Source organism: Hyperolius riggenbachi, chromosome 2 (genome assembly GCF_040937935.1).
Source record: "Hyperolius riggenbachi isolate aHypRig1 chromosome 2, aHypRig1.pri, whole genome shotgun sequence".
Taxonomy (NCBI): Eukaryota; Metazoa; Chordata; class Amphibia; order Anura; family Hyperoliidae; genus Hyperolius; species Hyperolius riggenbachi.
The window spans coordinates 140,312,258-140,329,732 of NC_090647.1; the positions used below are offsets into that span (position 1 = coordinate 140,312,258).

A 17,475-nucleotide genomic window follows, 5' to 3' on the forward strand; every position below is an offset into this window, starting at 1 on the left:
GGCGCCTTGGAGGTTGCCTGCGGCCACACTAAGCCGAAAGCGCCCGCTCTCGTCAGATCGCGGAAGCTAAGCGGCTTCAGGCCTGGTTAGTAGCTGCATGGGAGACCGGCTGTGAACCCCAGGTGCTGCAGGCATTGTTTTGGGTTTGAGGCCCAATGGCTATGAGCACGCGTGGGAAGCCTCACCTTCAAGGCGCCGGAACGGCGCCCTGGAGGTTGCCTGCGGCCACACTAAGCCGAAAGCGCCCGCTCTCGTCAGATCGCGGAAGCTAAGCGGCTTCAGGCCTGGTTAGTAGCTGCATGGGAGACCGGCTGTGAACCCCAGGTGCTGCAGGCGTTGTTTTGGGTTTGAGGCCCAATGGCTATGAGCACGCGTGGGAAGCCTCACCTTCAAGGCGCCGGAACGGCGCCTTGGAGGTTGCCTGCGGCCACACCAAGCCGAAAGCGCCCGCTCTCGTCAGATCGCGGAAGCTAAGCGGCTTCAGGCCTGGTTAGTAGCTGCATGGGAGACCGGCTGTGAACCCCAGGTGCTGCAGGCATTGTTTTGGGTTTGAGGCCCAATGGCTATGAGCACGCGTGGGAAGCCTCACCTTCAAGGCGCCGGAACGGCGCCCTGGAGGTTGCCTGCGGCCACACTAAGCCGAAAGCGCCCGCTCTCGTCAGATTGCGGAAGCTAAGCGGCTTCAGGCCTGGTTAGTAGCTGCATGGGAGACCGGCTGTGAACCCCAGGTGCTGCAGGTGTTGTTTTGGGTTTGAGGCCCAATGGCTATGAGCACGCGTGGGAAGCCTCACCTTCAAGGCGCCGGAACGGCGCCTTGGAGGTTGCCTGCGGCCACACTAAGCCGAAAGCGCCCGCTCTCGTCAGATCGCGGAAGCTAAGCGGCTTCAGGCCTGGTTAGTAGCTGCATGGGAGACCGGCTGTGAACCCCAGGTGCTGCAGGCATTGTTTTGGGTTTGAGGCCCAATGGCTATGAGCACGCGTGGGAAGCCTCACCTTCAAGGCGCCGGATCGGCGCCCTGGAGGTTGCCTGCGGCCACACTAAGCCGAAAGCGCCCGCTCTCGTCAGATTGCGGAAGCTAAGCGGCTTCAGGCCTGGTTAGTAGCTGCATGGGAGACCGGCTGTGAACCCCAGGTGCTGCAGGCGTTGTTTTGGGTTTGAGGCCCAATGGCTATGAGCACGCGTGGGAAGCCTCACCTTCAAGGCGGAAGTTGCCTGCGGCCACACCAAGCCGAAAGCGCCCGCTCTCGTCAGATCGTGGAAGCTAAGCGGCTTCAGGCCTGGTTAGTAGCTGCATGGGAGACCGGCTGTGAACCCCAGGTGCTGCAGGCATTGTTTTGGGTTTGAGGCCCAATGGCTATGAGCACGCGTGGGAAGCCTCACCTTCAAGGCGCCGGAACGGCGCCCTGGAGGTTGCCTGCGGCCACACTAAGCCGAATGCGCCCGCTCTCATCAGATCGCGGAAGCTAAGCGGCTTCAGGCCTGGTTAGTAGCTGCATGGGAGACCGGCTGTGAACCCCAGGTGCTGCAGGCGTTGTTTTGGGTTTGAGGCCCAATGGCTATGAGCACGCGTGGGAAGCCTCACCTTCAAGGCGCCGGAACGGCGCCTTGGAGGTTGCCTGCGGCCACACCAAGCCGAAAGCGCCCGCTCTTGTCAGATTGCGGAAGCTAAGCGGCTTCAGGCCTGGTTAGTAGCTGCATGGGAGACCGGCTGTGAACCCCAGGTGCTGCAGGCATTGTTTTGGGTTTGAGGCCCAATGGCTATGAGCACGTGTGGGAAGCCTCACCTTCAAGGCGCCGGAACGGCGCCCTGGAGGTTGCCTGCGGCCACACTAAGCCGAAAGCGCCCGCTCTCGTCAGATCGCGGAAGCTAAGCGGCTTCAGGCCTGGTTAGTAGCTGCATGGGAGACCGGCTGTGAACCCCAGGTGCTGCAGGCGTTGTTTTGGGTTTGAGGCCCAATGGCTATGAGCACGCGTGGGAAGCCTCACCTTCAAGGCGCCGGAACGGCGCCCTGGAGGTTGCTTGCGGCCACACTAAGCCGAAAGCGCCCGCTCTCGTCAGATCGCGGAAGCTAAGCGGCTTCAGGCCTGGTTAGTAGCTGCATGGGAGACCGGCTGTGAACCCCAGGTGCTGCAGGCATTGTTTTGGGTTTGAGGCCCAATGGCTATGAGCACGCGTGGGAAGCCTCACCTTCAAGGCGCCGGAACGGCGCCCTGGAGGTTGCTTGCGGCCACACTAAGCCGAAAGCGCCCGCTCTCGTCAGATCGCGGAAGCTAAGCGGCTTCAGGCCTGGTTAGTAGCTGCATGGGAGACCGGCTGTGAACCCCAGGTGCTGCAGGCATTGTTTTGGGTTTGAGGCCCAATGGCTATGAGCACGCGTGGGAAGCCTCACCTTCAAGGCGCCGGAACGGCGCCCTGGAGGTTGCCTGCGGCCACACTAAGCCGAAAGCGCCCGCTCTCGTCAGATCGCAGAAGCTAAGCGGCTTCAGGCCTGGTTAGTAGCTGCATGGGAGACCGGCTGTGAACCCCAGGTGCTGCAGGCGTTGTTTTGGGTTTGAGGCCCAATGGCTATGAGCACGCGTGGGAAGCCTCACCTTCAAGGCGCCGGAACGGCGCCTTGGAGGTTGCCTGCGGCCACACTAAGCCGAAAGCGCCCGCTCTCGTCAGATCGCGGAAGCTAAGTGGCTTCAGGCCTGGTTAGTAGCTGCATGGGAGACCGGCTGTGAACCCCAGGTGCTGCAGGCATTGTTTTGGGTTTGAAGCCCAATGGCTATGAGCACGCGTGGGAAGCCTCACCTTCAAGGCGCCGGAACGGCGCCCTGGAGGTTGCCTGCGGCCACACTAAGCCGAAAGCGCCTGCTCTCGTCAGATCGCGGAAGCTAAGCGGCTTCAGGCCTGGTTAGTAGCTGCATGGGAGACCGGCTGTGAACCCCAGGTGCTGCAGGCGTTGTTTTGGGTTTGAGGCCCAATGGCTATGAGCACGCGTGGGAAGCCTCACCTTCAAGGCGCCGGAACGGCGCCTTGGAGGTTGCCTGCGGCCACACTAAGCCGAAAGCGCCCGCTCTCGTCAGATCGCGGAAGCTAAGCGGCTTCAGGCCTGGTTAGTAGCTGCATGGGAGACCGGCTGTGAACCCCAGGTGCTGCAGGCATTGTTTTGGGTTTGAGGCCCAATGGCTATGAGCACGCGTGGGAAGCCTCACCTTCAAGGCGCCGGAACGGCGCCTTGAAGGTTGCCTGCGGCCACACCAAGCCGACAGCGCCCGCTCTCGTCAGATCGCGGAAGCTAAGCGGCTTCAGGCCTGGTTAGTAGCTGCATGGGAGACCGGCTGTGAACCCCAGGTGCTGCAGGCATTGTTTTGGGTTTGAGGCCCAATGGCTATGAGCACGCGTGGGAAGCCTCACCTTCAAGGCGCCGGAACGGCGCCCTGGAAGGTGGCCTGCGGCCACACCAAGCCGAAAGCGCCCGCTCTCGTCAGATCGCGGAAGCTAAGCGGCTTCAGGCCTGGTTAGTAGCTGCATGGGAGACCGGCTGTGAACCCCAGGTGCTGCAGGCATTGTTTTGGGTTTGAGGCCCAATGGCTATGAGCACGCGTGAGAAGCCTCACCTTCAAGGCGCCGGAACGGCGCCTTGGAGGTTGCCTGCGGCCACACTAAGCCGAAAGCGCCCGCTCTCGTCAGATCGCAGAAGCTAAGCGGCTTCAGGCCTGGTTAGTAGCTGCATGGGAGACCGGCTGTGAACCCCAGGTGCTGCAGGCGTTGTTTTGGGTTTGAGGCCCAATGGCTATGAGCACGCGTGGGAAGCCTCACCTTCAAGGCGCCGGAACGGCGCCTTGGAGGTTGCCTGCGGCCACACTAAGCCGAAAGCGGCCGCTCACGTCAGATCGCGGAAGCTAAGCGGCTTCAGGCCTGGTTAGAAGCTGCATGGGAGACCGGCTGTGAACCCCAGGTGCTGCAGGCATTGTTTTGGGTTTGAGGCCCAATGGCTATGAGCACGCGTGGGAAGCCTCACCTTCAAGGCGCCGGAACGGCGCCCTGGAGGTTGCCTGCGGCCACACTAAGCCGAAAGCGTCCGCTCTTGTCAGATCGCGGAAGCTAAGCGGCTTCAGGCCTGGTTAGTAGCTGCATGGGAGACCGGCTGTGAACCCCAGGTGCTGCAGGCGTTGTTTTGGGTTTGAGGCCCAATGGCTATGAGCACGCGTGGGAAGCCTCACCTTCAAGGCGCCGGAACGGCGCCTTGGAGGTTGCCTGCGGCCACACTAAGCCGAAAGCGCCCGCTCTCGTCAGATCGCGGAAGCTAAGCGGCTTCAGGCCTGGTTAGTAGCTGCATGGGAGACCGGCTGTGAACCCCAGGTGCTGCAGGCATTGTTTTGGGTTTGAGGCCCAATGGCTATGAGCACGCGTGGGAAGCCTCACCTTCAAGGCGCCGGAACGGCGCCCTGGAGGTTGCCTGCGGCCACACTAAGCCGAAAGCGCCCGCTCTCGTCAGATCGCGGAAGCTAAGCGGCTTCAGGCCTGGTTAGTAGCTGCATGGGAGACCGGCTGTGAACCCCAGGTGCTGCAGGCGTTGTTTTGGGTTTGAGGCCCAATAGCTATGAGCACGCGTGGGAAGCCTCACCTTCAAGGCGCCGGAACGGCGCCTTGGAGGTTGCCTGCGGCCACACTAAGCCGAAAGCGCCCGCTCTCGTCAGATCGCGGAAGCTAAGCGGCTTCAGGCCTGGTTAGTAGCTGCATGGGAGACCGGCTGTGAACCCCAGGTGCTGCAGGCATTGTTTTGGGTTTGAGGCCCAATGGCTATGAGCACGCGTGGGAAGCCTCACCTTCAAGGCGCCGGAAAGGCGCCCTGGAGGTTGCCTGCGGCCACACTAAGCCGAAAGCGCCCGCTCTCGTCAGATCGCGGAAGCTAAGCGGCTTCAGGCCTGGTTAGTAGCTGCATGGGAGACCGGCTGTGAACCCCAGGTGCTGCAGGCGTTGTTTTGGGTTTGAGGCCCAATGGCTATGAGCACGCGTGGGAAGCCTCACCTTCAAGGCGCCGGAACGGCGCCTTGGAGGTTTCCTGCGGCCACACTAAGCCGAAAGCGCCAGCTCTCGTCAGATCGCGGAAGCTAAGCGGCTTCAGGCCTGGTTAGTAGCTGCATGGGAGACCGGCTGTGAACCCCAGGTGCTGCAGGCATTGTTTTGGGTTTGAGGCCCAATGGCTATGAGCACGCGTGGGAAGCCTCACCTTCAAGGCGCCGGAACGGCGCCCTGGAGGTTACCTGCGGCCACACTAAGCCGAAAGCGCCCGCTCTCGTCAGATCACGGAAGCTAAGTGGCTTCAGGCCTGGTTAGTAGCTGCATGGGAGACCGGCTGTGAACCCCAGGTGCTGCAGGCATTGTTTTGGGTTTGAGGCCCAATGGCTATGAGCACGCGTGGGAAGCCTCACCTTCAAGGCGCTGGAACGGCGCCCTGGAGGTTGCCTGCGGCCACACTAAGCCGAAAGCGCCCGCTCTCGTCAGATCGCGGAAGCTAAGCGGCTTCAGGCCTGGTTAGTAGCTGCATGGGAGACCGGCTGTGAACCCCAGGTGCTGCAGGCGTTGTTTTGGGTTTGAGGCCCAATGGCTATGAGCACGCGTGGGAAGCCTCACCTTCAAGGCGCCGGAACGGCGCCTTGGAGGTTGCCTGCGGCCACACTAAGCCGAAAGCGCCCGCTCTCGTCAGATCGCGGAAGCTAAGCGGCTTCAGGCCTGGTTAGTAGCTGCATGGGAGACCGGCTGTGAACCCCAGGTGCTGCAGGCATTGTTTTGGGTTTGAGGCCCAATGGCTATGAGCACGCGTGGGAAGCCTCACCTTCAAGGCGCCGGAACGGCGCCCTGGAGGTTGCCTGCGGCCACACTAAACCGAAAGCGCCCGCTCTCGTCAGATCGCGGAAGCTAAGCGGCTTCAGGCCTGGTTAGTAGCTGCATGGGAGACCGGCTGTGAACCCCAGGTGCTGCAGGCGTTGTTTTGGGTTTGAGGCCCAATGGCTATGAGCACGCGTGGGAAGCCTCACCTTCAAGACGCCGGAACGGCGCCTTGGAGGTTGCCTGCGGCCACACCAAGCCGAAAGCGCCCGCTCTCGTCAGATCGCGGAAGCTAAGCGGCTTCAGGCCTGGTTAGTAGCTGCATGGGAGACCGGCTGTGAACCCCAGGTGCTGCAGGCATTGTTTTGGGTTTGAGGCCCAATGGCTATGAGCACGCGTGGGAAGCCTCACCTTCAAGGCGCCGGAACGGCGCCCTGGAGGTTGCCTGCGGCCACACTAAGCCGAAAGCGCCCGCTCTCATCAGATCGCGGAAGCTAAGCGGCTTCAGGCCTGGTTAGTAGCTGCATGGGAGACCGGCTGTGAACCCCAGGTGCTGCAGGCGTTGTTTTGGGTTTGAGGCCCAATGGCTATGAGCACGCGTGGGAAGCCTCACCTTCAAGGCGCCGGAACGGCGCCTTGGAGGTTGCCTGCGGCCACACCAAGCCGAAAGCGCCCGCTCTCGTCAGATCGCGGAAGCTAAGCGGCTTCAGGCCTGGTTAGTAGCTGCATGGGAGACCGGCTGTGAACCCCAGGTGCTGCAGGCATTGTTTTGGGTTTGAGGCCCAATGGCTATGAGCACGTGTGGGAAGCCTCACCTTCAAGGCGCCGGAACGGCGCCCTAGAGGTTGCCTGCGGCCACACTAAGCCGAAAGCGCCCGCTCTCGTCAGATCGCGGAAGCTAAGCGGCTTCAGGCCTGGTTAGTAGCTGCATGGGAGACCGGCTGTGAACCCCAGGTGCTGCAGGCGTTGTTTTGGGTTTGAGGCCCAATGGCTATGAGCACGCGTGGGAAGCCTCACCTTCAAGGCGCCGGAACGGCGCCCTGGAGGTTGCTTGCGGCCACACTAAGCCGAAAGCGCCCGCTCTCGTCAGATCGCGGAAGCTAAGCGGCTTCAGGCCTGGTTAGTAGCTGCATGGGAGACCGGCTGTGAACCCCAGGTGCTGCAGGCATTGTTTTGGGTTTGAGGCCCAATGGCTATGAGCACGCGTGGGAAGCCTCACCTTCAAGGCGCCGGAACGGCGCCTTGGAGGTTGCCTGCGGCCACACTAAGCCGAAAGCGCCCGCTCTCGTCAGATCGCAGAAGCTAAGCGGCTTCAGGCCTGGTTAGTAGCTGCATGGGAGACCGGCTGTGAACCCCAGGTGCTGCAGGCGTTGTTTTGGGTTTGAGGCCCAATGGCTATGAGCACGCGTGGGAAGCCTCACCTTCAAGGCGCCGGAACGGCGCCTTGGAGGTTGCCTGCGGCCACACTAAGCCGAAAGCGGCCGCTCACGTCAGATCGCGGAAGCTAAGCGGCTTCAGGCCTGGTTAGAAGCTGCATGGGAGACCGGCTGTGAACCCCAGGTGCTGCAGGCATTGTTTTGGGTTTGAGGCCCAATGGCTATGAGCACGCGTGGGAAGCCTCACCTTCAAGGCGCCGGAACGGCGCCCTGGAGGTTGCCTGCGGCCACACTAAGCCGAAAGCGCCCGCTCTCGTCAGATCGCGGAAGCTAAGCGGCTTCAGGCCTGGTTAGTAGCTGCATGGGAGACCGGCTGTGAACCCCAGGTGCTGCAGGCGTTGTTTTGGGTTTGAGGCCCAATGGCTATGAGCACGCGTGGGAAGCCTCACCTTCAAGGCGCCGGAACGGCGCCTTGGAGGTTGCCTGCGGCCACACTAAGCCGAAAGCGCCCGCTCTCGTCAGATCGCGGAAGCTAAGCGGCTTCAGGCCTGGTTAGTAGCTGCATGGGAGACCGGCTGTGAACCCCAGGTGCTGCAGGCATTGTTTTGGGTTTGAGGCCCAATGGCTATGAGCACGCGTGGGAAGCCTCACCTTCAAGGCGCCGGAACGGCGCCCTGGAGGTTGCCTGCGGCCACACTAAGCCGAAAGCGCCCGCTCTCGTCAGATCGCGGAAGCTAAGCGGCTTCAGGCCTGGTTAGTAGCTGCATGGGAGACCGGCTGTGAACCCCAGGCGTTGTTTTGGGTTTGAGGCCCAATGGCTATGAGCACGCGTGGGAAGCCTCACCTTCAAGGCGCCGGAACGGCGCCTTGGAGGTTTCCTGCGGCCACACTAAGCCGAAAGCGCCCGCTCTCGTCAGATCGCGGAAGCTAAGCGGCTTCAGGCCTGGTTAGTAGCTGCATGGGAGACCGGCTGTGAACCCCAGGTGCTGCAGGCATTGTTTTGGGTTTGAGGCCCAATGGCTATGAGCACGCGTGGGAAGCCTCACCTTCAAGGCGCCGGAACAGCGCCTTGGAGGTTGCCTGCGGCCACACCAAGCCGAAAGCGTCAGATCGCGGAAGCTAAGCGGCTTCAGGCCTGGTTAGTAGCTGCATGGGAGACCGGCTGTGAACCCCAGGTGCTGCAGGCATTGTTTTGGGTTTGAGGCCCAATGGCTATGAGCACGCGTGGGAAGCCTCACCTTCAAGGCGCCGGAACGGCGCCCTGGAGGTTGCCTGCGGCCACACTAAGCCGAAAGCGCCCGCTCTCGTCAGATCGCGGAAGCTAAGCGGCTTCAGGCCTGGTTAGTAGCTGCATGGGAGACCGGCTGTGAACCCCAGGTGCTGCAGGCGTTGTTTTGGGTTTGAGGCCCAATGGCTATGAGCACGCGTGGGAAGCCTCACCTTCAAGGCGCCGGAACGGCGCCTTGGAGGTTGCCTGCGGCCACACTAAGCCGAAAGCGCCCGCTCTCGTCAGATCGCGGAAGCTCAGCGGCTTCAGGCCTGGTTAGTAGCTGCATGGGAGACCGGCTGTGAACCCCAGGTGCTGCAGGCATTGTTTTGGGTTTGAGGCCCAATGGCTATGAGCACGCGTGGGAAGCCTCACCTTCAAGGCGCCGGAACGGCGCCCTGGAGGTTGCCTGCGGCCGCACTAAGCCGAAAGCGCCCGCTCTCGTCAGATCGCGGAAGCTAAGCGGCTTCAGGCCTGGTTAGTAGCTGCATGGGAGACCGGCTGTGAACCCCAGGTGCTGCAGGCATTGTTTTGGGTTTCAGGCCCAATGGCTATGAGCACGCGTGGGAAGCCTCACCTTCAAGGCGCCGGAACGGCGCCCTGGAGGTTGCCTGCGGCCACACTAAGCCGAAAGCGCCCGCTCTCGTCAGATCGCGGAAGCTAAGCGGCTTCAGGCCTGGTTAGTAGCTGCATGGGAGACCGGCTGTGAACCCCAGGTGCTGCAGGCGTTGTTTTGGGTTTGAGGCCCAATGGCTATGAGCACGCGTGGTAAGCCTCACCTTCAAGGCGCCGGAACGGCGTCTTGGAGGTTGCCTGCGGCCACACTAAGCCGAGAGCGCCCGCTCTCGTCAGATCGCGGAAGCTAAGCGGCTTCAGGCCTGGTTAGTAGCTGCATGGGAGACCGGCTGTGAACCCCAGGTGCTGCAGGCATTGTTTTGGGTTTGAGGCCCAATGGCTATGAGCACGCGTGGGAAGCCTCACCTTCAAGGCGCCGGAACGGCGCCCTGGAGGTTGCCTGCGGCCACACTAAGCCGAAAGCGCCCGCTCTCGTCAGATCGCGGAAGCTAAGCGGCTTCAGGCCTGGTTAGTAGCTGCATGGGAGACCGGCTGTGAACCCCAGGTGCTGCAGGTGTTGTTTTGGGTTTGAGGCCCAATGGCTATGAGCACGCGTGGGAAGCCTCACCTTCAAGGCGCCGGAACGGCGCCTTGTAGGTTGCCTGCGGCCACACTAAGCCGAAAGTGCCCGCTTTCGTCAGATCGCGGAAGCTAAGCGGCTTCAGGCCTGGTTAGTAGCTGCATGGGAGACTGGCTGTGAACCCCAGGTGCTGCAGGCATTGTTTTGGGTTTGAGGCCCAATGGCTATGAGCACGCGTGGGAAGCCTCACCTTCAAGGCGCCGGAACGGCGCCCTGGAGGTTGCCTGTGGCCACACTAAGCCGAAAGCGCCCACTCTCGTCAGATCGCGGAAGCTAAGCGGCTTCAGGCCTGGTTAGTAGCTGCATGGGAGCCCGGATGTGAACCCCAGGTGCTGCAGGCGTTGTTTTGGGTTTGAGGCCCAATGGCTATGAGCACGCGTGGGAAGCCTCACCTTCAAGGCGCCGGAACGGCGCCTTGGAGGTTGCCTGCGGCCACACTAAGCCGAAAGCGCCCGCTCTCGTCAGATCGCGGAAGCTAAGCGGCTTCAGGCCTGGTTAGTAGCTGCATGGGAGACCGGCTGTGAACCCCAGGTGCTGCAGGCATTGTTTTGGGTTTGAGGCCCAATGGCTATGAGCACGCGTGGGAAGCCTCACCTTCAAGGCGCCGGAACGGCGCCCTGGAGGTTGCCTGCGGCCACACTAAGCCGAAAGCGCCCGCTCTCGTCAGATCGCGGAAGCTAAGTGGATTCAGGCCTGGTTAGTAGCTGCATGGGAGACCGGCTGTGAACCCCAGGTGCTGCAGGCGTTGTTTTGGGTTTGAGGCCCAATGGCTATGAGCACGCGTGGGAAGCCTCACCTTCAAGGCGCCGGAACGGCGCCTTGGAGGTTGCTTGCGGCCACACTAAGCCGAAAGCGCCCGCTCTCGTCAGATCGCAGAAGCTAAGCGGCTTCAGGCCTGGTTAGTAGCTGCATGGGAGACCGGCTGTGAACCCCAGGTGCTGCAGGCATTGTTTTGGGTTTGAGGCCCAATGGCTATGAGCACGCGTGGGAAGCCTCACCTTCAAGGCGCCGGAACGGCGCCCTGGAGGTTGCCTGCGGCCACACTAAGCCGAAAGCGCCCGCTCTCGTCAGATCGCGGAAGCTAAGCGGCTTCAGGCCTGGTTAGTAGCTGCATGGGAGACCGGCTGTGAACCCCAGGTGCTGCAGGCGTTGTTTTGGGTTTGAGGCCCAATGGCTATGAGCACGCGTGGGAAGCCTCACCTTCAAGGCGCCGGAACGGCGCCTTGGAGGTTGCCTGCGGCCACACTAAGCCGAAAGCGCCCGCTCTCATCAGATCGCGGAAGCTAAGCGGCTTCAGGCCTGGTTAGTAGCTGCATGGGAGACCGGCTGTGAACCCCAGGTGCTGCAGGCATTGTTTTGGGTTTGAGGCCCAATGGCTATGAGCACGCGTGGGAAGCCTCACCTTCAAGGCGCCGGAACGGCGCCCTGGAGGTTTCCTGCGGCCACACTAAGCCGAAAGCGCCCGCTCTCATCAGATCGCGGAAGCTAAGCGGCTTCAGGCCTGGTTAGTAGCTGCATGGGAGACCGGCTGTGAACCCCAGGTGCTGCAGGCATTGTTTTGGGTTTGAGGCCCAATGGCTATGAGCACGCGTGGGAAGCCTCACCTTCAAGGCGCCGGAACGGCGCCCTAGAGGTTGCCTGCGGCCACACTAAGCCGAAAGCGCCCGCTCTCGTCAGATCGCGGAAGCTAAGCGGCTTCAGGCCTGGTTAGTAGCTGCATGGGAGACCGGCTGTGAACCCCAGGTGCTGCAGGCGTTGTTTTGGGTTTGAGGCCCAATGGCTATGAGCACGCGTGGGAAGCCTCACCTTCAAGGCGCCGGAACGGCACCTTGGAGGTTGCCTGCGGCCACACTAAGCCGAAAGCGCCCGCTCTCGTCAGATCGCGGAAGCTAAGCGGCTTCAGGCCTGGTTAGTAGCTGCATGGGAGACCGGCTGTGAACCCCAGGTGCTGCAGGCATTGTTTTGGGTTTGAGGCCCAATGGCTATGAGCACGCGTGGGAAGCCTCACCTTCAAGGCGCCGGAACGGCGCCCTGGAGGTTGCCTGCGGCCACACTAAGCCGAAAGCGCCCGCTCTCGTCAGATCGTGGAAGCTAAGCGGCTTCAGGCCTGGTTAGTAGCTGCATGGGAGACCGGCTGTGAACCCCAGGTGCTGCAGGCGTTGTTTTGGGTTTGAGGCCCAATGGCTATGAGCACGCGTGGGAAGCCTCACCTTCAAGGCGCCGGAACGGCGCCTTGGAGGTTGCCTGCGGCCACACTAAGCCGAAAGCGCCCGCTCTCGTCAGATCGCGGAAGCTAAGCGGCTTCAGGCCTGGTTAGTAGCTGCATGGGAGACCGGCTGTGAACCCCAGGTGCTGCAGGCGTTGTTTTGGGTTTGAGGCCCAATGGCTATGAGCACGCGTGGGAAGCCTCACCTTCAAGGCGCCGGAACGGCGCCTTGGAGGTTGCCTGCGGCCACACTAAGCCGAAAGCGCCCGCTCTCGTCAGATCGCGGAAGCTAAGCGGCTATAGGCCTGGTTAGTAGCTGCATGGGAGACCGGCTGTGAACCCCAGGTGCTGCAGGCATTGTTTTGGGTTTGAGGCCCAATGGCTATGAGCATGCGTGGGAAGCCTCACCTTCAAGGCGCCGGAACGGCGCCCTGGAGGTTGCCTGCGGCCACACTAAGCCGAAAGCGCCCGCTCTCGTCAAATCGCGGAAGCTAAGCGGCTTCAGGCCTGGTTAGTAGCTGCATGGGAGACCGGCTGTGAACCCCAGGTGCTGCAGGCGTTGTTTTGGGTTTGAGGCCCAATGGCTATGAGCACGCGTGGGAAGCCTCACCTTCAAGGCGCCGGAACGGCGCCTTGGAGGTTGCCTGCGGCCACACTAAGCCGAAAGCGCCCGCTCTCGTCAGATCGCGGAAGCTAAGCGGCTTCAGGCCTGGTTAGTAGCTGCATGGGAGACCGGCTGTGAACCCCAGGTGCTGCAGGCATTGTTTTGGGTTTGAGGCCCAATGGCTATGAGCACGCGTGGGAAGCCTCACCTTCAAGGCGCCGGAACGGCGCCCTGGAGGTTGCCTGCGGCCACACTAAGCCGAAAGCGCCCGCTCTCGTCAGATCGCGGAAGCTAAGCGGCTTCAGGCCTGGTTAGTAGCTGCATGGGAGACCGGCTGTGAACCCCAGGTGCTGCAGGCGTTGTTTTGGGTTTGAGTCCCAATGGCTATGAGCACGCGTGGGAAGCCTCACCTTCAAGGCGCCGGAACGGCGCCTTGGAGGTTGCCTGCGGCCACACTAAGCCGAAAGCGCCCGCTCTCGTCAGATCGCGGAAGCTAAGCGGCTTCAGGCCTGGTTAGTAGCTGCATGGGAGACCGGCTGTGAACCCCAGGTGCTACAGGCATTGTTTTGGGTTTGAGGCCCAATGGCTATGAGCACGCGTGGGAAGCCTCACCTTCAAGGCGCCGGAACGGCGCCCTGGAAGTTGCCTGCGGCCACACTAAGCCGAAAGCGCCCGCTCTCGTCAGATCGCGGAAGCTAAGCGGCTTCAGGCCTGGTTAGTAGCTGCATGGGAGACCGGCTGTGAACCCCAGGTGCTGCAGGCGTTGTTTTGGGTTTGAGGCCCAATGGCTATGAGCACGCGTGGGAAGCCTCACCTTCAAGGCGCCGGAACGGCGCCTTGGAGGTTTCCTGCGGCCACACTAAGCCGAAAGCGCCCGCTCTCGTCAGATCGCGGAAGCTAAGCGGCTTCAGGCCTGGTTAGTAGCTGCATGGGAGACCGGCTGTGAACCCCAGGTGCTGCAGGCATTGTTTTGGGTTTGAGGCCCAATGGCTATGAGCACGCGTGGGAAGCCTCACCTTCAAGGCGCCGGAACGGCGCCTTGGAGGTTGCCTGCGGCCACACTAAGCCGAAAGCGCCCGCTCTCGTCAGATTGCGGAAGCTAAGCGGCTTCAGGCCTGGTTAGTAGCTGCATGGGAGACCGGCTGTGAACCCCAGGTGCTGCAGGCGTTGTTTTGGGTTTGAGGCCCAATGGCTATGAGCACGCGTGGGAAGCCTCACCTTCAAGGCGCCGGAACGGCGCCTTGGAGGTTGCCTGCGGCCACACTAAGCCTAAAGCGCCCGCTCTCGTCAGATCGCGGAAGCTAAGCGGCTTCAGGCTTGGTTAGTAGCTGCATGGGAGACCGGCTGTGAACCCCAGGTGCTGCAGGCATTGTTTTGGGTTTGAGGCCCAATGGCTATGAGCACGCGTGGGAAGCCTCACCTTCAAGGCGCCGGAACGGCGCCTTGAAGGTTGCCTGCGGCCACACCAAGCCGACAGCGCCCGCTCTCGTCAGATCGTGGAAGCTAAGCGGCTTCAGGCCTGGTTAGTAGCTGCATGGGAGACCGGCTGTGAACCCCAGGTGCTGCAGGCATTGTTTTGGGTTTGAGGCCCAATGGCTATGAGCACGCGTGGGAAGCCTCACCTTCAAGGCGCCGGAACGGCGCCCTGGAAGGTGGCCTGCGGCCACACCAAGCCGAAAGCGCCCGCTCTCGTCAGATCGCGGAAGCTAAGCGGCTTCAGGCCTGGTTAGTAGCTGCATGGGAGACCGGCTGTGAACCCCAGGTGCTGCAGGCATTGTTTTGGGTTTGAGGCCCAATGGCTATGAGCACGCGTGGGAAGCCTCACCTTCAAGGCGCCGGAACGGCGCCTTGGAGGTTGCCTGCGGCCACACTAAGCCGAAAGCGCCCGCTCTCGTCAGATCGCAGAAGCTAAGCGGCTTCAGGCCTGGTTAGTAGCTGCATGGGAGACCGGCTGTGAACCCCAGGTGCTGCAGGCGTTGTTTTGGGTTTGAGGCCCAATGGCTATGAGCACGCGTGGGAAGCCTCACCTTCAAGGCGCCGGAACGGCGCCTTGGAGGTTGCCTGCGGCCACACTAAGCCGAAAGCGGCCGCTCACGTCAGATCGCGGAAGCTAAGCGGCTTCAGGCCTGGTTAGTAGCTGCATGGGAGACCGGCTGTGAACCCCAGGTGCTGCAGGCATTGTTTTGGGTTTGAGGCCCAATGGCTATGAGCACGCGTGGGAAGCCTCACCTTCAAGGCGCCGGAACGGCGCCCTGGAGGTTGCCTGCGGCCACACTAAGCCGAAAGCGCCCGCTCTCGTCAAATCGCGGAAGCTAAGCGGCTTCAGGCCTGGTTAGTAGCTGCATGGGAGACCGGCTGTGAACCCCAGGTGCTGCAGGCGTTGTTTTGGGTTTGAGGCCCAATGGCTATGAGCACGCGTGGGAAGCCTCACCTTCAAGGCGCCGGAACGGCGCCTTGGAGGTTGCCTGCGGCCACACTAAGCCGAAAGCGCCCGCTCTCGTCAGATCGCGGAAGCTAAGCGGCTTCAGGCCTGGTTAGTAGCTGCATGGGAGACCGGCTGTGAACCCCAGGTGCTGCAGGCATTGTTTTGGGTTTGAGGCCCAATGGCTATGAGCACGCGTGGGAAGCCTCACCTTCAAGGCACCGGAACGGCGCCCTGGAGGTTGCCTGCGGCCACACTAAGTCGAAAGCGCCCGCTCTCGTCAGATCGCGGAAGCTAAGCGGCTTCAGGCCTGGTTAGTAGCTGCATGGGAGACCGGCTGTGAACCCCAGGTGCTGCAGGCGTTGTTTTGGGTTTGAGGCCCAATGGCTATGAGCACGCGTGGGAAGCCTCACCTTCAAGGCGCCGGAACGGCGCCTTGGAGGTTGCCTGCGGCCACACTAAGCCGAAAGCGCCCGCTCTCGTCAGATCGCGGAAGCTAAGCGGCTTCAGGCCTGGTTAGTAGCTGCATGGGAGACAGGCTGTGAACCCCAGGTGCTACAGGCATTGTTTTGGGTTTGAGGCCCAATGGCTATGAGCACGCGTGGGAAGCCTCACCTTCAAGGCGCCGGAACGGCGCCCTGGAGGTTGCCTGCGGCCACACTAAGCCGAAAGCGCCTGCTCTCGTCAGATCGCGGAAGCTAAGCGGCTTCAGGCCTGGTTAGTAGCTGCATGGGAGACCGGCTGTGAACCCCAGGTGCTGCAGGCATTGTTTTGGGTTTGAGGCCCAATGGCTATGAGCACGCGTGGGAAGCCTCACCTTCAAGGCGCCGGAACGGCGCCCTGGAAGGTGGCCTGCGGCCACACCAAGCCGAAAGCGCCCGCTCTCGTCAGATCGCGGAAGCTAAGCGGCTTCAGGCCTGGTTAGTAGCTGCATGGGAGACCGGCTGTGAACCCCAGGTGCTGCAGGCATTGTTTTGGGTTTGAGGCCCAATGGCTATGAGCACGCGTGGGAAGCCTCACCTTCAAGGCGCCGGAACGGCGCCTTGGAGGTTGCCTGCGGCCACACTAAGCTGAAAGCGCCCGCTCTCGTCAGATCGCAGAAGCTAAGCGGCTTCAGGCCTGGTTAGTAGCTGCATGGGAGACCGGCTGTGAACCCCAGGTGCTGCAGGCGTTGTTTTGGGTTTGAGGCCCAATGGCTATGAGCACGCGTGGGAAGCCTCACCTTCAAGGCGCCGGAACGGCGCCTTGGAGGTTGCCTGCGGCCACACTAAGCCGAAAGCGCCCGCTCTCGTCAGATCGCGGAAGCTAAGCGGCTTCAGGCCTGGTTAGTAGCTGCATGGGAGACCGGCTGTGAACCCCAGGTGCTGCAGGCATTGTTTTGGGTTTGAGGCCCAATGGCTATGAGCACGCGTGGGAAGCCTCACCTTCAAGGCGCCGGAACGGCGCCCTGGAGGTTGCCTGCGGCCACACTAAGCCGAAAGCGCCCGCTCTCGTCAGATCGCGGAAGCTAAGCGGCTTCAGGCCTGGTTAGTAGCTGCATGGGAGACCGGCTGTGAACCCCAGATGCTGCAGGCGTTGTTTTGGGTTTGAGGCCCAATGGCTATGAGCACGCGTGGGAAGCCTCACCTTCAAGGCGCCGGAACGGCGCCTTGGAGGTTTCCTGCGGCCACACTAAGCCGAAAGCGCCCGCTCTCGTCAGATCGCGGAAGCTAAGCGGCTTCAGGCCTGGTTAGTAGCTGCATGGGAGACCGGCTGTGAACCCCAGGTGCTGCAGGCATTGTTTTGGGTTTGAGGCCCAATGGCTATGAGCACGCGTGGGAAGCCTCACCTTCAAGGCGCCGGAACGGCGCCTTGGAGGTTGCCTGCGGCCACACCAAGCCGAAAGCGCCCGCTCTCGTCAGATCGCGGAAGCTAAGCGGCTTCAGGCCTGGTTAGTAGCTGCATGGGAGACCGGCTGTGAACCCCAGGTGCTGCAGGCATTGTTTTGGGTTTGAGGCCCAATGGCTATGAGCACGCGTGGGAAGCCTCACCTTCAAGGCGCCGGAACGGCGCCCTGGAGGTTGCCTGCGGCCACACTAAGCCGAAAGCGCCCGCTCTCGTCAGATCGCGGAAGCTAAGCGGCTTCAGGCCTGGTTAGTAGCTGCATGGGAGACCGGCTGTGAACCCCAGGTGCTGCAGGCGTTGTTTTGGGTTTGAGGCCCAATGGCTATGAGCACGCGTGGAAAGCCTCACCTTCAAGGCGCCGGAACGGCGCCTTGGAGGTTGCCTGCGGCCACACTAAGCCGAAAGCGCCCGCTCTCGTCAGATCGCGGAAGCTAAGCGGCTTCAGGCCTGGTTAGTAGCTGCATGGGAGACCGGCTGTGAACCCCAGGTGCTGCAGGCATTGTTTTGGGTTTGAGGCCCAATGGCTATGAGCACGCGTGGGAAGCCTCACCTTCAAGGCGCCGGAACGGCGCCCTGGAGGTTGCCTGCTGCCACACTAAGCCGAAAGCGCCCGCTCTCGTCAGATCGCGGAAGCTAAGCGGCTTCAGGCCTGGTTAGTAGCTGCATGGGAGACCGGCTGTGAACCCCAGGTGCTGCAGGCGT

General features: G+C 62.0%; 22 non-coding genes and 64 pseudogenes across 22 annotated transcripts; all 86 read left to right on the top strand.

The window, feature by feature from the left end:
• Positions 1-15: 15 nt before the first annotated feature.
• On the top strand, positions 16-134 carry LOC137556142 (5S ribosomal RNA). The gene has a single exon (XR_011028803.1). It is a non-coding gene; the product is annotated as a 5S ribosomal RNA (ribosomal RNA).
• An 83-nt stretch (positions 135-217) lies between these two features.
• Positions 218-336, top strand: LOC137550799 (5S ribosomal RNA). The gene has a single exon (XR_011026960.1). It is a non-coding gene; the product is annotated as a 5S ribosomal RNA (ribosomal RNA).
• An 83-nt stretch (positions 337-419) lies between these two features.
• On the top strand, positions 420-538 carry LOC137557606 (5S ribosomal RNA; annotated as a pseudogene).
• Positions 539-621: 83 nt separating this feature from the next.
• LOC137548299 (5S ribosomal RNA) lies at positions 622-740 on the top strand (annotated as a pseudogene).
• Positions 741-823: 83 nt separating this feature from the next.
• LOC137556154 (5S ribosomal RNA) lies at positions 824-942 on the top strand. The gene has a single exon (XR_011028815.1). It is a non-coding gene; the product is annotated as a 5S ribosomal RNA (ribosomal RNA).
• Positions 943-1,025: 83 nt separating this feature from the next.
• On the top strand, positions 1,026-1,144 carry LOC137558782 (5S ribosomal RNA; annotated as a pseudogene).
• A 67-nt stretch (positions 1,145-1,211) lies between these two features.
• Positions 1,212-1,330, top strand: LOC137548346 (5S ribosomal RNA; annotated as a pseudogene).
• An 83-nt stretch (positions 1,331-1,413) lies between these two features.
• LOC137550046 (5S ribosomal RNA) lies at positions 1,414-1,532 on the top strand. Its single transcript, XR_011026880.1, has one exon. It is a non-coding gene; the product is annotated as a 5S ribosomal RNA (ribosomal RNA).
• An 83-nt stretch (positions 1,533-1,615) lies between these two features.
• LOC137551258 (5S ribosomal RNA) lies at positions 1,616-1,734 on the top strand (annotated as a pseudogene).
• An 83-nt stretch (positions 1,735-1,817) lies between these two features.
• LOC137550810 (5S ribosomal RNA) lies at positions 1,818-1,936 on the top strand. Its single transcript, XR_011026961.1, has one exon. It is a non-coding gene; the product is annotated as a 5S ribosomal RNA (ribosomal RNA).
• An 83-nt stretch (positions 1,937-2,019) lies between these two features.
• On the top strand, positions 2,020-2,138 carry LOC137556710 (5S ribosomal RNA). Its single transcript, XR_011029350.1, has one exon. It is a non-coding gene; the product is annotated as a 5S ribosomal RNA (ribosomal RNA).
• An 83-nt stretch (positions 2,139-2,221) lies between these two features.
• LOC137556711 (5S ribosomal RNA) lies at positions 2,222-2,340 on the top strand. Its single transcript, XR_011029351.1, has one exon. It is a non-coding gene; the product is annotated as a 5S ribosomal RNA (ribosomal RNA).
• An 83-nt stretch (positions 2,341-2,423) lies between these two features.
• LOC137552744 (5S ribosomal RNA) lies at positions 2,424-2,541 on the top strand (annotated as a pseudogene).
• An 84-nt stretch (positions 2,542-2,625) lies between these two features.
• On the top strand, positions 2,626-2,744 carry LOC137557214 (5S ribosomal RNA; annotated as a pseudogene).
• An 83-nt stretch (positions 2,745-2,827) lies between these two features.
• Positions 2,828-2,945, top strand: LOC137551773 (5S ribosomal RNA; annotated as a pseudogene).
• An 84-nt stretch (positions 2,946-3,029) lies between these two features.
• On the top strand, positions 3,030-3,148 carry LOC137556166 (5S ribosomal RNA). Its single transcript, XR_011028826.1, has one exon. It is a non-coding gene; the product is annotated as a 5S ribosomal RNA (ribosomal RNA).
• An 83-nt stretch (positions 3,149-3,231) lies between these two features.
• Positions 3,232-3,350, top strand: LOC137559371 (5S ribosomal RNA; annotated as a pseudogene).
• An 84-nt stretch (positions 3,351-3,434) lies between these two features.
• LOC137557607 (5S ribosomal RNA) lies at positions 3,435-3,553 on the top strand (annotated as a pseudogene).
• Positions 3,554-3,636: 83 nt separating this feature from the next.
• LOC137552745 (5S ribosomal RNA) lies at positions 3,637-3,754 on the top strand (annotated as a pseudogene).
• An 84-nt stretch (positions 3,755-3,838) lies between these two features.
• On the top strand, positions 3,839-3,957 carry LOC137552329 (5S ribosomal RNA; annotated as a pseudogene).
• An 83-nt stretch (positions 3,958-4,040) lies between these two features.
• Positions 4,041-4,158, top strand: LOC137553587 (5S ribosomal RNA; annotated as a pseudogene).
• Positions 4,159-4,242: 84 nt separating this feature from the next.
• On the top strand, positions 4,243-4,361 carry LOC137556178 (5S ribosomal RNA). Its single transcript, XR_011028837.1, has one exon. It is a non-coding gene; the product is annotated as a 5S ribosomal RNA (ribosomal RNA).
• An 83-nt stretch (positions 4,362-4,444) lies between these two features.
• On the top strand, positions 4,445-4,562 carry LOC137550047 (5S ribosomal RNA; annotated as a pseudogene).
• An 84-nt stretch (positions 4,563-4,646) lies between these two features.
• On the top strand, positions 4,647-4,765 carry LOC137556189 (5S ribosomal RNA). Its single transcript, XR_011028848.1, has one exon. It is a non-coding gene; the product is annotated as a 5S ribosomal RNA (ribosomal RNA).
• An 83-nt stretch (positions 4,766-4,848) lies between these two features.
• Positions 4,849-4,966, top strand: LOC137550048 (5S ribosomal RNA; annotated as a pseudogene).
• Positions 4,967-5,050: 84 nt separating this feature from the next.
• On the top strand, positions 5,051-5,169 carry LOC137548679 (5S ribosomal RNA; annotated as a pseudogene).
• An 83-nt stretch (positions 5,170-5,252) lies between these two features.
• Positions 5,253-5,371, top strand: LOC137550582 (5S ribosomal RNA; annotated as a pseudogene).
• An 83-nt stretch (positions 5,372-5,454) lies between these two features.
• On the top strand, positions 5,455-5,572 carry LOC137550049 (5S ribosomal RNA; annotated as a pseudogene).
• An 84-nt stretch (positions 5,573-5,656) lies between these two features.
• LOC137556201 (5S ribosomal RNA) lies at positions 5,657-5,775 on the top strand. The gene has a single exon (XR_011028859.1). It is a non-coding gene; the product is annotated as a 5S ribosomal RNA (ribosomal RNA).
• An 83-nt stretch (positions 5,776-5,858) lies between these two features.
• Positions 5,859-5,976, top strand: LOC137552214 (5S ribosomal RNA; annotated as a pseudogene).
• An 84-nt stretch (positions 5,977-6,060) lies between these two features.
• LOC137557608 (5S ribosomal RNA) lies at positions 6,061-6,179 on the top strand (annotated as a pseudogene).
• An 83-nt stretch (positions 6,180-6,262) lies between these two features.
• On the top strand, positions 6,263-6,380 carry LOC137549353 (5S ribosomal RNA; annotated as a pseudogene).
• An 84-nt stretch (positions 6,381-6,464) lies between these two features.
• Positions 6,465-6,583, top strand: LOC137557609 (5S ribosomal RNA; annotated as a pseudogene).
• An 83-nt stretch (positions 6,584-6,666) lies between these two features.
• Positions 6,667-6,784, top strand: LOC137550050 (5S ribosomal RNA; annotated as a pseudogene).
• An 84-nt stretch (positions 6,785-6,868) lies between these two features.
• Positions 6,869-6,987, top strand: LOC137556713 (5S ribosomal RNA). Its single transcript, XR_011029352.1, has one exon. It is a non-coding gene; the product is annotated as a 5S ribosomal RNA (ribosomal RNA).
• Positions 6,988-7,070: 83 nt separating this feature from the next.
• LOC137552746 (5S ribosomal RNA) lies at positions 7,071-7,188 on the top strand (annotated as a pseudogene).
• Positions 7,189-7,272: 84 nt separating this feature from the next.
• LOC137552330 (5S ribosomal RNA) lies at positions 7,273-7,391 on the top strand (annotated as a pseudogene).
• An 83-nt stretch (positions 7,392-7,474) lies between these two features.
• LOC137550051 (5S ribosomal RNA) lies at positions 7,475-7,592 on the top strand (annotated as a pseudogene).
• Positions 7,593-7,676: 84 nt separating this feature from the next.
• On the top strand, positions 7,677-7,795 carry LOC137556212 (5S ribosomal RNA). The gene has a single exon (XR_011028870.1). It is a non-coding gene; the product is annotated as a 5S ribosomal RNA (ribosomal RNA).
• Positions 7,796-7,883: 88 nt separating this feature from the next.
• Positions 7,884-7,991, top strand: LOC137554538 (5S ribosomal RNA; annotated as a pseudogene).
• An 80-nt stretch (positions 7,992-8,071) lies between these two features.
• Positions 8,072-8,190, top strand: LOC137557166 (5S ribosomal RNA; annotated as a pseudogene).
• A 275-nt stretch (positions 8,191-8,465) lies between these two features.
• On the top strand, positions 8,466-8,583 carry LOC137550052 (5S ribosomal RNA; annotated as a pseudogene).
• An 84-nt stretch (positions 8,584-8,667) lies between these two features.
• On the top strand, positions 8,668-8,786 carry LOC137559380 (5S ribosomal RNA; annotated as a pseudogene).
• Positions 8,787-8,869: 83 nt separating this feature from the next.
• On the top strand, positions 8,870-8,988 carry LOC137557598 (5S ribosomal RNA; annotated as a pseudogene).
• An 83-nt stretch (positions 8,989-9,071) lies between these two features.
• Positions 9,072-9,189, top strand: LOC137550053 (5S ribosomal RNA; annotated as a pseudogene).
• Positions 9,190-9,273: 84 nt separating this feature from the next.
• LOC137556903 (5S ribosomal RNA) lies at positions 9,274-9,392 on the top strand (annotated as a pseudogene).
• Positions 9,393-9,475: 83 nt separating this feature from the next.
• Positions 9,476-9,593, top strand: LOC137550803 (5S ribosomal RNA; annotated as a pseudogene).
• An 84-nt stretch (positions 9,594-9,677) lies between these two features.
• On the top strand, positions 9,678-9,796 carry LOC137549367 (5S ribosomal RNA; annotated as a pseudogene).
• Positions 9,797-9,879: 83 nt separating this feature from the next.
• On the top strand, positions 9,880-9,997 carry LOC137554183 (5S ribosomal RNA; annotated as a pseudogene).
• An 84-nt stretch (positions 9,998-10,081) lies between these two features.
• On the top strand, positions 10,082-10,200 carry LOC137556224 (5S ribosomal RNA). Its single transcript, XR_011028882.1, has one exon. It is a non-coding gene; the product is annotated as a 5S ribosomal RNA (ribosomal RNA).
• Positions 10,201-10,283: 83 nt separating this feature from the next.
• Positions 10,284-10,401, top strand: LOC137553273 (5S ribosomal RNA; annotated as a pseudogene).
• An 84-nt stretch (positions 10,402-10,485) lies between these two features.
• LOC137548110 (5S ribosomal RNA) lies at positions 10,486-10,604 on the top strand (annotated as a pseudogene).
• An 83-nt stretch (positions 10,605-10,687) lies between these two features.
• LOC137550054 (5S ribosomal RNA) lies at positions 10,688-10,805 on the top strand (annotated as a pseudogene).
• Positions 10,806-10,889: 84 nt separating this feature from the next.
• LOC137556803 (5S ribosomal RNA) lies at positions 10,890-11,008 on the top strand. The gene has a single exon (XR_011029441.1). It is a non-coding gene; the product is annotated as a 5S ribosomal RNA (ribosomal RNA).
• An 83-nt stretch (positions 11,009-11,091) lies between these two features.
• LOC137556629 (5S ribosomal RNA) lies at positions 11,092-11,210 on the top strand. The gene has a single exon (XR_011029270.1). It is a non-coding gene; the product is annotated as a 5S ribosomal RNA (ribosomal RNA).
• An 83-nt stretch (positions 11,211-11,293) lies between these two features.
• On the top strand, positions 11,294-11,411 carry LOC137550055 (5S ribosomal RNA; annotated as a pseudogene).
• Positions 11,412-11,495: 84 nt separating this feature from the next.
• On the top strand, positions 11,496-11,614 carry LOC137556235 (5S ribosomal RNA). The gene has a single exon (XR_011028893.1). It is a non-coding gene; the product is annotated as a 5S ribosomal RNA (ribosomal RNA).
• An 83-nt stretch (positions 11,615-11,697) lies between these two features.
• On the top strand, positions 11,698-11,815 carry LOC137552251 (5S ribosomal RNA; annotated as a pseudogene).
• Positions 11,816-11,899: 84 nt separating this feature from the next.
• On the top strand, positions 11,900-12,017 carry LOC137550056 (5S ribosomal RNA; annotated as a pseudogene).
• An 84-nt stretch (positions 12,018-12,101) lies between these two features.
• Positions 12,102-12,220, top strand: LOC137550253 (5S ribosomal RNA). Its single transcript, XR_011026901.1, has one exon. It is a non-coding gene; the product is annotated as a 5S ribosomal RNA (ribosomal RNA).
• Positions 12,221-12,303: 83 nt separating this feature from the next.
• LOC137552970 (5S ribosomal RNA) lies at positions 12,304-12,421 on the top strand (annotated as a pseudogene).
• Positions 12,422-12,505: 84 nt separating this feature from the next.
• Positions 12,506-12,624, top strand: LOC137556247 (5S ribosomal RNA). Its single transcript, XR_011028904.1, has one exon. It is a non-coding gene; the product is annotated as a 5S ribosomal RNA (ribosomal RNA).
• Positions 12,625-12,707: 83 nt separating this feature from the next.
• LOC137550058 (5S ribosomal RNA) lies at positions 12,708-12,825 on the top strand (annotated as a pseudogene).
• An 84-nt stretch (positions 12,826-12,909) lies between these two features.
• Positions 12,910-13,028, top strand: LOC137558429 (5S ribosomal RNA; annotated as a pseudogene).
• An 83-nt stretch (positions 13,029-13,111) lies between these two features.
• On the top strand, positions 13,112-13,229 carry LOC137550059 (5S ribosomal RNA; annotated as a pseudogene).
• Positions 13,230-13,313: 84 nt separating this feature from the next.
• Positions 13,314-13,432, top strand: LOC137557167 (5S ribosomal RNA; annotated as a pseudogene).
• An 83-nt stretch (positions 13,433-13,515) lies between these two features.
• Positions 13,516-13,633, top strand: LOC137552351 (5S ribosomal RNA; annotated as a pseudogene).
• Positions 13,634-13,717: 84 nt separating this feature from the next.
• Positions 13,718-13,836, top strand: LOC137558777 (5S ribosomal RNA; annotated as a pseudogene).
• Positions 13,837-13,919: 83 nt separating this feature from the next.
• On the top strand, positions 13,920-14,038 carry LOC137549544 (5S ribosomal RNA; annotated as a pseudogene).
• An 84-nt stretch (positions 14,039-14,122) lies between these two features.
• On the top strand, positions 14,123-14,241 carry LOC137557610 (5S ribosomal RNA; annotated as a pseudogene).
• Positions 14,242-14,324: 83 nt separating this feature from the next.
• Positions 14,325-14,442, top strand: LOC137552747 (5S ribosomal RNA; annotated as a pseudogene).
• Positions 14,443-14,526: 84 nt separating this feature from the next.
• Positions 14,527-14,645, top strand: LOC137547814 (5S ribosomal RNA; annotated as a pseudogene).
• Positions 14,646-14,728: 83 nt separating this feature from the next.
• Positions 14,729-14,846, top strand: LOC137552972 (5S ribosomal RNA; annotated as a pseudogene).
• Positions 14,847-14,930: 84 nt separating this feature from the next.
• On the top strand, positions 14,931-15,049 carry LOC137556259 (5S ribosomal RNA). Its single transcript, XR_011028915.1, has one exon. It is a non-coding gene; the product is annotated as a 5S ribosomal RNA (ribosomal RNA).
• Positions 15,050-15,132: 83 nt separating this feature from the next.
• LOC137551406 (5S ribosomal RNA) lies at positions 15,133-15,250 on the top strand (annotated as a pseudogene).
• An 84-nt stretch (positions 15,251-15,334) lies between these two features.
• LOC137551219 (5S ribosomal RNA) lies at positions 15,335-15,453 on the top strand (annotated as a pseudogene).
• An 83-nt stretch (positions 15,454-15,536) lies between these two features.
• Positions 15,537-15,655, top strand: LOC137557137 (5S ribosomal RNA; annotated as a pseudogene).
• An 84-nt stretch (positions 15,656-15,739) lies between these two features.
• Positions 15,740-15,858, top strand: LOC137557611 (5S ribosomal RNA; annotated as a pseudogene).
• An 83-nt stretch (positions 15,859-15,941) lies between these two features.
• Positions 15,942-16,059, top strand: LOC137553270 (5S ribosomal RNA; annotated as a pseudogene).
• Positions 16,060-16,143: 84 nt separating this feature from the next.
• Positions 16,144-16,262, top strand: LOC137556270 (5S ribosomal RNA). Its single transcript, XR_011028926.1, has one exon. It is a non-coding gene; the product is annotated as a 5S ribosomal RNA (ribosomal RNA).
• An 83-nt stretch (positions 16,263-16,345) lies between these two features.
• Positions 16,346-16,463, top strand: LOC137552939 (5S ribosomal RNA; annotated as a pseudogene).
• An 84-nt stretch (positions 16,464-16,547) lies between these two features.
• Positions 16,548-16,666, top strand: LOC137557169 (5S ribosomal RNA; annotated as a pseudogene).
• Positions 16,667-16,749: 83 nt separating this feature from the next.
• Positions 16,750-16,868, top strand: LOC137557612 (5S ribosomal RNA; annotated as a pseudogene).
• Positions 16,869-16,951: 83 nt separating this feature from the next.
• On the top strand, positions 16,952-17,069 carry LOC137550060 (5S ribosomal RNA; annotated as a pseudogene).
• Positions 17,070-17,153: 84 nt separating this feature from the next.
• Positions 17,154-17,272, top strand: LOC137556282 (5S ribosomal RNA). The gene has a single exon (XR_011028937.1). It is a non-coding gene; the product is annotated as a 5S ribosomal RNA (ribosomal RNA).
• Positions 17,273-17,355: 83 nt separating this feature from the next.
• Positions 17,356-17,473, top strand: LOC137552200 (5S ribosomal RNA; annotated as a pseudogene).
• Positions 17,474-17,475: the final 2 nt, after the last annotated feature.